We start from the raw sequence: 12,374 nt of genomic DNA, 5'->3' as shown, positions 1-12,374 counted from the left end.
TCTTTATTATATAGGATTATTATTGTATTATTAGAGGCTCACTTCCCTGGGCTCGGCCCTTGCAGCCCCGGCTACGTCAGGAAGGTCGTTCGGCTGTCCGGTCTAATTAGCATATTAGACTTTTAATTATTATAGATTTTTCCATACAAACAGCTATAAACATACTTTTCTCCACCCTTCTATGTATTTTACTGTTGGAGTTGCAAAGGCTTAAGAATGATAGGTATTTAAAGTTCTTTCTCTGCTTCTTGCATGTGTAAGACCTTAAGCAAACTACTTAGTCTCAGAACTTCAGTTGCTCATCAATAAAATGGGTAAAATAATGAAAATCCTATTACATACATCACAGGTTTGTTAAAAGGTGAAAAAGATGTGGATGTCCAAATCTCTTTTAAAATCATAATCATTATAATGATACATATTTTTTATATTGTTTCTGTGTATGTATGAGAAGTGTGAGGTGTATTGCCTTTGAAAGGTGAGCCAGACAATCTCTGGATATTAATTCCTTGACATAAATTTCTAGATTTAAAAGTCCACATTGCAATTACCCAACATAAAAAAATGCAACTATATATATATCTTCAGATCTTAAATATCCTCAGGAAGCAAATACCTAAAGGACACCTTTGGAGAACCCTTCAATGATAAGATATTTTCATTTTCCCCATATTAATCATTGCTAATACTTATTGAGGTACTTTAAATGTAACAAACAGAATTATAATGAGGTTATATGTATTGATCCATTTAATCCTCAAAATAACCGTAAGAGATTTGCTGATTTAATCCCCAATTTACTTGAGCATACAGAGGTTATATGTCAGCTTTAAGGTTAAGAAGCTATACATAAAAAATTGCACCCCAGCATTTGGTTCCATAGTAATATTTGAATCCTTCTGCTATGTTCTCAATTATCCTCCAGTATAGCACTTCAGGGCAATGAGTGCTACAGTATTTTATACACCCGAAACAAATCATATCCAACATGAAGTTCCATCATTAACTTGTGAGAGAGTAATTCAATATTTTCAGCCACCTTAAATTTAGAATTATGACCATCATAGCTGTTAGCAAATGAGTTCAATCCATTTGTGAAAAACTACAAAAAAGGGGGGATTGAATGTGCTATAGAGCTCATTCAATAAGTAAAACCCTAATATGCAAATAGACCGATTGGCCGAACCATCGAACAAACAGTAGCTATGATGTGCGCTAACCACCAGGGGGTGCGCACGGAACAGGGCAGGAGGCAGAATGCGGAACATGGTGGGAACTGGCCATGGTGGGATGGTGGAGGTGAGCGGGGGCGCCAAACCAAGGTGGGGCGCTCGTCACTGATATCAGGGCAAGCCTCTGGTGGTTACTGAAAATTCTTTGGTCCCACCAGGCGCTTGCACCTGCTGCTGGTTCCAGAGCTGCCGCTTGTACCTGCTGCCAGCCCCAATAGCTCAGTGCTATCAGCAGGTGCAAGTGGTGGGTGCCGGCCCTGATTGCCCCTCAGGGCCTCTCCACCTCCCCCTGCTCCTCAGGGGTGATTAGGGTTGGCAGCCACCTCTCGCACCTGCTGCCAGCAACGGCCCCGTTCTCACCCGCTGCTGGTACCAGCACCAATCGCTCCGTGCCATCAGTGGGTGCTAGCAAGGCTGGTGCCATCAGTGCATAGGAGCGGTGGCAGTGGCTACCAGCAGACGGGACCGGGGGCTGTGGCGGGAGGGGCCAGGCAGGGGTGTGGAGGATGGGCCGAGACCCTCCCCTGTGCACACTGCAGCCTAGCCGCCCACAGTTTCTTTCAAGGTGCATGAATTCGTGCACTGGGCCCCTAGTTTTAAATAAAAATATACCACTTTACTTTTAACAATGTTAAAAATACCAGTTTTCTTTACATCCACCAAAGTTTTAATAAGAGCATTATGCATGGCAGATATGGATACTAAAAAAATTCCATTATTCATTTATGATATAGTTATTTATTAAATGGGAAAGGCTTATTCTTCTATTACCTCATGACAATAGTAACCTTACTTTGTATATTCTGCTTGCCTATAGAGAAAAAGAACAAAGGAATTAATAAAGAACTCTCAGCTTATATTGCTCAAGGATGCCTTCAATCATGACAAGAGAACCTAATGAAGTTTCAATTGATATGTAATTATATGCAATTATAAATCTATTATTTTAACCAATTACTCTTTGCTCTGCAATAAATGCACTTCCACTTTGGCTAGATGACTGAACTTTTCAAAATCAAAAGTTAGTTTTAGCATTTTAGTGCTTTGACACAACCAAAGCTGACTTTCAAGCACTTCTTGGTTACAAAAAAAAAATAAAAAATTGTGCAATGTTTGAAAGACCTTCATGCAGAATTACTATATTTGCTTGCTCTCCATGTTTACCTTAATTAGATAAAAGGTTATACAAGGTGGGGGAGGGTACTGCCCGACAAAGTATATTAGAGTATTTTAAGAAAGAATCACCAAGACCAATTGTGAAGAACAGGAGAATCATTACATTCTGACTTAGTTTTGATTTAGAGGTAGAATAAAATCTGATAAAATAGCCAAAGGCCAAAATAAAACTATAAGAAATATTTGGAACTTTAGAAGAGAGGGAGAGGGGAAGAAAATGAGGAAAAGAGGGAGGCAGAGGGAGAGATAAAGAGAAGAGAGTAAGTATATGCATAAATATAAGCTAGCAAAACATTTTTTTAGAGGAGAGGGAATAAATAAAAGAGAAAAAAATGTTTGGAGAGCAAGCAAATACAGTAATTCTGCATGTACAGTTAGAAGTACATTATGTAATGTTTACTAACTGTACATATATTTTGGTAGGCTCAATAATGTGTGCTTGTGGAACAATTTTTTTAAAATATATTTTATTGATTTTTTACAGAGAGGAAGGGAGAGAGATAGAGAGTTAGAAACATTGATGAGAGAGAAACATCGATCAGCTGCCTTTTGCACACCCCCTACTGGGGATGTGCCCGCAACCAAGGTACATGCCCTCGACCGGAATCGAACCTGGGACCCTTCAGTCCGCAGGCTGACGCTCTATCCACTGAGCCAAACCGGTTTCGGCATTGTGGAACAATTTTAAATGGTATACTAGAATATTTAATGACATGCTTGATTGATTTACAAACTCAAAATTACATTACACAAGTCAGTCATAATTCCAATCTTAATATCTCTACATCATAAAAATATCTCACAATGTCTATAAATATGTTCATAGCTATCACAGGCTCACCCTTTGGTTACATGTTGTTATCTTGGAGTCCTTATAGTTCTTTTAAAATGATTACAAGGTAAATGGCTCACATGTTACAGTTAAAGTCTAACATTGTTTTAGTGTAATCTTGCTTTTAGGCCATGCCCCTTCCCTTCTAGAGCAACTAAGACATCCTGCTCCACCTTGAACTCCATAACCTGCTCTACAGAACAGTTCAACTGCAAATATTATTGCATAGTATGACTTCTTAGTTTCAGAAGGAATAATAAATGGTGTACATTAATCAAAATGTAGTGGCACATTTATAGTAGTTCTGGGATCTATGGCAACTCATGAAGAACTAATATTCTAGTTCATGTTAAAACACAGATTAAATTAATCAACAACCCATTGAGGAAGTATTATTTTAAACATTTTTACAGATGAGGGAAATGACGTTTAGAGGAGCTAAGTGAAATATCTTGGGAGGTCAGAAACAAGATGGTGGAAGGCTTAGGTTTTATTTTGTCTTTTTCTCTATCAAGAAATTAGGAAAACAAATTAGAAACACACACTACATCTAGAGATCCAAACAAACTGAAATGTGAACATATACAAGACTCAATCTGAGGAAAGTAAATACATAATTTTTCTTCCAGAAACATGTCAAAGCTCTACAGGAGAGGGCAACACTTCTGTCCCTTTTCCTTACTTATAGAAATTAACAGGTTTAATTTCAACATGAAACATTTTCCCTCCAATATACCATGATATAGTTTAATAATTTCCAAGCATGACATGGAAACATTACTAGTAAAGTAGTTGGTCTCAGATGGCTATCCCAGGGAGCGTAAAATGAAATACATATTCATATATCCTCTATTTACTAATTTATAAGACAGGCATTGAATATTTAATACCTGTATGAATTAATAGAAAAGCTATAATGCCAACAAAATGGATAGGCTATGCTCGAACTACTCTTATGTGCCTATCTGTCTCACATTTATCTATCTGTAACAGATGTAATAGATAAGGACTGGGATTTTAAAAGGCTTCATATTTTGTTTAGCTCAGGAGCATCTAATAAAAAGTGTCTGTCTAGTTGCCAAGATTTCCATCACATAGCATTTTCCAAAATGTTGGGTTACTTGCTAGGGAAACATTCAAAGAGATGATGTCATATTTTAAAATCAAATACCATCTAATTTCAACCTAAAAACAATTCTTATATAAAGTTCAGGTAGTTCTCCCAAATTTAATTAGAGCACCCTTTTCATTAAATCTCTAACTTTGCTGCTGGACTGACAAATTATATGGGCACATTCATGAGGAGTTTAGCTTGCAAAAAGTGGGAAACAACCTTGGTTAAAGTTGTAAAGGACAACAAGTAGAAAACAGAAACCATATGCTTGATACACATTTTTTTTTTTTGTAAATAGCAAAGATTTAAACCAAAATGGGAAGACTGCGGCTGAATATTTCACTGTGTGCCTCTGAGTGTGGCATCTGTGTGCCTAAGGCTTCCACTCCAGACCACAGATTTATTTGCCATGTTTGAATCTCTAAAGATTCCTCTCTGTGATTCATTTCCCTCTCCACCACTCTGAAGAAAACTAAATTCTCTTCCATTTGCTGCAGAAAGTTTTTATCAACAATAATGCCCCGGCATAGAGATTATTGCTTTCAGCTGCAGGGGCAGATGTAGGCACACTCATGTCTAACTTGTTAATTGAATAGATCCATAAATTATCTGGGAGTCACAAATAGACATCCTGCAAAAGAAGTAAATGGTGTGCTTGAATTAGCTTTCCTATTCTCCTCAGTCTCTTACATCTTTAAACGTTTCTTCACATCCTAACAGTTCATCGTGTTGCTATTACTTCTGCTTTTTTTTCTCTCCCTTCAGTTATTTATTTACTACAAGTTCCATTTTAAAGTTGAAGCTACTCTATTTTTCTTTACTTTAAAATCAATGTCACAGAAAATATTTACTGAATATGTGCTGCATTTGAATTCTGTATTGGTCATCTGATTATTATTTGTAAGTATCCATAACATTTTCGGGAAGGCAAAATACCTTGCTCTCATGGGAACTCAATTTATATTTTTACTTATTTAGTCAATTTTCCTTTGATGTTTTGAGATCCTTACTTAGATAAATCCCAATATTATTTGAAATTTAGGAAGGCTTATTTGAATTTTACCTCTGAGACACTTAGGCACAGAGATTGATTTAGGCTTCAATCTCTTTGCATTTATATGTTTTCATAGAAATCCATGAACCTACTGCCTGTGAGCAAAGATAGAAGGTTTAAAAAAAGCTGGTGGTGTAGGAAGGGTTGATTGGCTCTAGGAGAAATGACTATACCAGAGCACCATGTCTGCTAGGGAGATGAAACAGGCTGAAGGGAGAAAGCACAAATTGGAGAAAGTACAAATGAGGACATATAGAGCTATGGACACAGCAAGCAAGTTTCAGGAAATATGGAATTCCATTTAAAATATAGACAGAAAAAATTTATACAATAGGGAACTGCTTCAATCAGAATAGTGCACTTATTTGGCTATAACAACCACCATGTCCTAGTGCAGTGGTTCTCAACCTTTCTAATGCCGCGACCCTTTAATACAGTTCCTCATGTTGTGGTGACCCCCAACCATAAAATTATTTTTGTTGCTACTTCATAACTGTAATGTTGCTACTGTTAATGAATCGTAATGTAAATATCTGTGTTTTCCGATGGTCTTAGGCTCTACAGCAGCGGTTCTCAACCCCACAGGTTGAGAACCACTAGCAGGGTCGAGAACCACTCAACCCCACAGGTTGAGAACCACTAGATGGTCTTAGGCTCTACAGCAGCGGTTCACAACCCCACAGGTTGAGAACCACTAGCAGGGTCGCCTAAGACCATCGGAAAACACAGATATTTACATTACGATTCATTAACAGTAGCAACATTACAGTTATGAAGTAGCAACAAAAATAATTTTATGGTTGGGGGTCACCACAACATGAGGAACTGTATTAAAGGGTCGCGGCATTAGAAAGGTTGAGAACCACTGTTCTAGTGGCTTAAAAAAATCAAGGTATAGTTCTCATTTGTACTTCATGTTCATTATTGGCAACATTGAAATGGAGGACTTGTGATTCCTCCAGATGTTAAGTGATGTGCTGGTCTTTGGTGGCACAAAGTCAAGAGGACTTGAATTAATGAGGACTTCAAGATGCTTCAGCCAAGGCCATAGATGTAGCAGAGAAACAGGAGGAGAGAGAGAGATGGAGAGACGGGGATAAATGAGTTTGAGGAAGAAGAGGAGAAAAGGAGAAACGAGCTTGACTCCAATTAAAGAAGACCCAAATTCACAGCAATGATTGTCCTCAGCCTCTTCATTACTTCTCCAATACAAACAAAAGCCTTTGTTTCTTGTTATGATTATAACATTAACATGAGTTATATGGCCTGATTGTGGCTAATTAAGATGCTGAAGGTTTTTAGAGTTTTTAAGAGGTTGTTTTTTTTCCATAGGAAGTCAGTACAACCAGTTGGAGAAGTGTAAAATACACAGAAATATATACAATAGGGATCAGCTTAGGACAAATGCAGATTTTATTCAAATAGGGCTTTCAAAGTTCAAAGCCATAAAAATTATTATTATAAATGTTGAGGATAAAAGTGAGGTGAAGCCATAAATGGGAGATACATAATGAAAACAGAAATCATAGAGGTAAGTAGGGGGGGTTTTCCAAGAAGCCCAGGAATGAATGAGTGTCTAAGGTATGACTAATGCGTTCGCTTATATAAAGTTGACAGAAATTATGAAGGACCTGATGTCAGGCACTAAAGCCCTCTGGAGCTCTAAACAAAAGTTTCCCAGGGATGGGCAGGAAGAGATTTGGGACATTTTACATGGAAGCCAGTGTCCAGAGTGATACCTCTAGCTCATTCTAATAATAGACCAGACAATACAGTAATCTGTGTAGTCCTTGATATTCCATACACTATAACAGTATAGGTCATTGACTATTGCCACCAATTGCTTTGATAATGCTATAAAAGTCCAAACCAAGCCCTAGTTGGTTTGGCTCTGCAGACAGAGCGTCAGCCTGTGGACTGAAGGATCCCAGGTTTGATTCTGGCCAAGGGCACATGCCTGGGTTGCGGGATCAATCCCCAGTAGGGGGTGTGCAGGAGGCAGCCAATCTATGATTCTCTCTCATCATTGATGTTTCTATCTCTCTCTCTCTCCCTCTCCCTTCCTCTCTAAAATAAATAAAATATATATTTTTTAAAAAGTCCACACCAAGCTAAGTAGGCATCATATTATGTTCATGTGTGTCCTCCAGAAATCAGATGCCAGCATGGAATTAGAAATATAAGAAATATCTGAAATAATGCCTATAAGAGACAGAATGGAAAGAGGAGTAGGTAATGTAAACATTCAGATTGCAATGCTGGTCTGACATATGCGGAGGGAGAGGGGAATAGAAAGAGGATTGAGTAGGAAGATTCACTCTCTGGTGCAGCTGAGAAAGTCCCCTCCAGACCAACAGCGATCGCAGGTGCGGAGATTGCCTATAGAGGAGTTGTGCTTTGAGCAGAAATGGCCAGGACCCCATACTTTACCAAGTTCATTCATCAGCTAAGACTGAACAAGAACCTGGGCTCTGTTCAAATTCTGCAGTGAGTCCCAAAGTTGCTTCATTTGGAGCTGTCAATGTAATTCACTTCTCACAGATGATTGGCAGGATCTTTCCTTAAAGGAGAGCCAAGTGACAAACTTCCCTGGCGTAGATCCACATATGCCCACAGTGTTCTGTAGTGCTAGATCCAATTATGAACACTACATTTTATATAAAGTATACAATATTAACCTTTTGCACTCGGATGTCGAGTGTGACTCGACACAGTTAGCATTAGAATAAAGGAATCGAGAAAAAAGCAAGCGAGTGCAAAGGGTTAAAGTAGCTACATAGAAATAAAATAAAGGCAGAGAAAGAGAAGGAGAAATAAATGCTATTTAATCAAGATGAGAAGAATTAAGAAATGTTTGACAGTGCCCTGAAATTTAAGAAGTATAATAGGCAGGAGAAAAAATATTATCATAGACTTGAGGCCAGGTGCATGAAATTCGTGCATGGAAGTGAGTGTCCAGCCTGCACCCTCTCCAATCTGGGACCCTTTGAGGGATGTCTGACTGCCTATTTAGGCCCAATCCAACCTGGCAGTCGGATCGGCAGTCGGACATCCCTCGCACAATCCAGGACTGCTGGCTCCCAACTGCTCGCCTGCCTGCCTTCCTGATTGCCCCTAACTGCCTACCAGCCTGATAACCCCCTAACCACTCCCCTACCAGCCTGATTGATGCCTAACTGCTTCCCTGCCAGCCTGATTGCCCCTAACTACCCTCCACTGCAGGCCTGGTCACCCCTAACTGCCCTCCCCTGAAGGCCTGGTCACCCCTAACTGCCCTCCCCTACTAGCCTGGTCCCCCCCAACTGCTCTCCCCTGCAGGCCCGGGTCCCTCCCAACTGCCCTTCCCTGCAGGCCCGGTTGCCCCCAACTCCCCTCCTCTGCCAGCCTGGTCAGCCCTAACTGCCCTCCCCTGCAGGCTTGATCACCCCCAACTTCCCTCCCTTACAGGCCTGGTCCCTCCCAACTGCCCTCCCCTTGTGGTGGCCATCTTGTGTCCACATGAGGACAGCCATCTTGTGTGTTGGAGTGATGGTCAATTTGCATATTACTCTTTTATTAGATAGGATTGAGCCATCAATGTAAGCAATACCAGTGTCTAGCAATGACAGTCTTTACAAGTAGTGGGGTCCTCATCCCTAGAAATACTCACTCAGAGGTTCCTTTACTACCTAAGGAGATGTTGAGAAGCTGGCCTAGGTGCCTTCTGCTCTAAACATGCAATGTTGTTCTATGAGTTTTCTAGACTTAGCTACTGCACAATTCAGAGAAAAGCTCGTCATTTTCCCCACACTATTATTCTCTTTCAGGGAAGTAGACAACTACCCAGCAGAAAAGCTTTTTGTAAATTGTCACTGAGCACCTAAAACTACAGCGCAATGCCACATTATACAGTCATGAATTACACCTCATGAGATTAATAGGAGAAATAATTTATGTCATTCTCTGTGCTCCAAGAACATTTTGCATGTGATCTCACTAGTCCTCAGGGCATTCCTGTAAGGTAAGTTTGAAGGCAGCATCCTTATCCTCATTATGAAGACAGCAAAATGAGCAGGTAGAGGATATGACTGGCTCAGAGCTCTCTGTAATTCAGGGTACAGAGAGAAATTGAAATCAGGATTTCTGTCCCAATGTATTAAAAACGGACAGTTCTAAAGCTGTTCCTCACAATCAGTAACTTAAAAACACTAATAAACACAATTCGAGAATATGAGAAAGAAGCAGTACTCACCCTGTGGGCCCTAGCCTACTCTCAGCATGAACTTCCATTAGCCTCTTTGTGAAGTGTAACTGCATGGAGGCTGGTGTTGTGATGTGGCTCCAGGGTTTTAATAGAAATGCACACTGGGTCCCAGAATGTAAAGCAATAAAATTATAGTCTCTCCTTTGAGTCAGGATGTTAGAATAAATTAAATGGTGAGCCAGATAAATAACTTGCCCTATAACTTGACCTGACAAATCTCAGATGCTATTATTATCACTAATTAACATATGATCACCCACCATGTATTAGGTATTACTTTGTTCAACTAAATAGAAAAGAATACAACTGAACGATAAAAGACAGTGAAAGAAAAATAATACAAGGATAAAGCACTTAATTGGAAGTGGGAAGACCTGGATTTTTGTTGTGGTTTTTCCACTAACGTTCCCTGAAATTTAGAGAAGTTTATTTAATATCTTTCCATAAAAGTTTCCTAGTTTCTAAAATAAATTGTGCATTCATAAATGATTTTAGTCCCATTCAGTTCTAAGATTCTATTAATAGTATCTTGTGTTTTTATACGTTTAATTTTAAAGACTCAATCCTGAACTACTTCACCTTGACTGACAGACTACAGAGGATGTCATTTATAATATCCAATCTCAACTTAAGCTACTTCCATTGTACATGGCTCCTGTATTTTAGTTAACAAAGAGGGTCCTTTAATTTCAGTACAAAACAAAGAGACTTTTAAAGGTATACTTTGGTATAGATTGTTCTTGTTTAACAGATGTTACTCAAGTGATGCAACATATAAAGAGACTAATGAAAAACCAGGCATTGAGCAAACATTGAGCCAGGTAAAACAAGTTGAGATTGAAGGATGAACTCATTTATCTTTCAAAAATAAGTTTCAGAATCAGAAAGTCAGAATCATGACCATATTCTAGTGTAGTACACAGAAATATAACCATGATATTTATAATAGTAAATAGTACATAACTAAACAGTTGTTATATATTATTATGGAAAACACAGTATGTCAGAAAAATGGGTTTTGGTCCCAGAACTTTAACTTACTTATGAGGCACTAAACAATTTTTATTCATATTTTAATGCATGCTAAAAAATTATTACACACCTCCAATAAGTTTTAGGGGATGAGATATGAGTAAACAACCGTAAAAAAAAAAAAGAAAAGAAAAAGAAAGAAAGAAAAGGCTTTGATTAATGTTTAAAACACAAGTGAGTCTTGGGTTTCTTTGCCTTTTAAAAGTCAAGTCCACTTCTGATTTCCTCTTCAACATATAGAGAGCTTGGAAGTTGTCACTGGCATCCTAACAGTAAGAATAACGCTGAACAAACTAAAAAACAACAACTTTCATTATAGCCACCAGAGAATTGAGGTCATAGGGCAAGTCACAAACAACAGCAAAAACTAGAGACAGAGATGAATACAGAGAATCAAAACTTAGTTGGAGCCCAGGACCAGAAACCTGCTGCTAGAGCCAGTGCCAGCAGGAACACTTAAACTATAATTAACAAATTATGGAGACTTCTAGTCAAGATGGCAGTGTAGATAAATGCAGTATTGCATCCTCCCACAATCACATCAAAATTACAGAACAACCATCAACAACCATCATTCAGAACCACCTGAAACCTAGATGAATAGAAGTTCTACAATGAGGAATATAAAGAAGAAGCCACATTAAGACTGGCAGGAGGGGGCAGCTATGCAGAATGGGCTGGTCGCACATGGGGGATAAAAACTGGGAGAGATATTCAGCTGTGGAGGTTTCCCATGAGGAGAGAGAAGTTCCAGCCACACCAGCCCAGAGTTCTAGCAACAGGAAGAGATGTCCCCAAAACTTCTGGCTGTAAAAGCCAATAGGGTTTGTGACTGAGTGAGATGGAAGACACTGGAGTCCCAGGCAGTTCCTCTTAAATAGCTAGTACACAGACTTACTCAGACTCACTCCCTCTGAGCTTAAGTGCTAGGGCAGCAGCTCAAAAGGGAAGAACCAAGTGGTATGGCATCAGGGCGAGAGCTGGGGGACAGCTTTCTTCCAGACAAAAGTGCTGACAGAGGCCATTGTTCCTTTTCTGAGCCCTCCTCAAACAAAGCAAGCAGGTGGGTGTCATATCTGACTATCAACCTAGCTCACATTGTTTGTCCCACCCTAAAAATTCCCTCTATCCAACTTGTTTCCAGTGGCTTTCCAAAGGAATGGCTTGTCTTAGCTCATACTTTAGACTTCCCTAAAAATCTCTCAAATATACAGCATCTGGCATCAGTATATTCAGTACTACGCATTGAGTGACCCCAGTTCTGGCACTAGCATTAGCCGGCCTTGGTTTGCAGCTTGACCTCACCTGGGCACCTCCAAGCCCTGCACATGTAGCAGCCATCTAAAGATCACTTTGCAGCTCATCCAGGGTGACCCCAGGTAGCACATAGGTGGTAGCTGACCTCGGCCTTCATCTCCTGGGAGGCTCCATAGCCAGCACATCTTGCGGACAGCTTCAGACCATGTCAAAGCAATTCAAGGGGAAAACTAAGCAAACCTGAGAGATCCTATGAGGTAAATCCTTCACTGTGGGGCAGGGTCCTGCACAACTGATCATGGTGCTAAATTGTCACAGCCAGTCCTAACAGCCTATCAGCCTGGTGAACCCCTCCCATTGATGTGCAAACAGCAGTCAGGATCCCCTACAACAGGAGCATGTACACAACCCACACAGGGGGATGCACCTATAAA

Source organism: Cnephaeus nilssonii (assembly GCF_951640355.1).
Source record: "Cnephaeus nilssonii genome assembly, chromosome: 13".
NCBI lineage: Eukaryota > Metazoa > Chordata > Mammalia > Chiroptera > Vespertilionidae > Cnephaeus > Cnephaeus nilssonii.
This window is presented reverse-complemented; position numbering follows the sequence as displayed.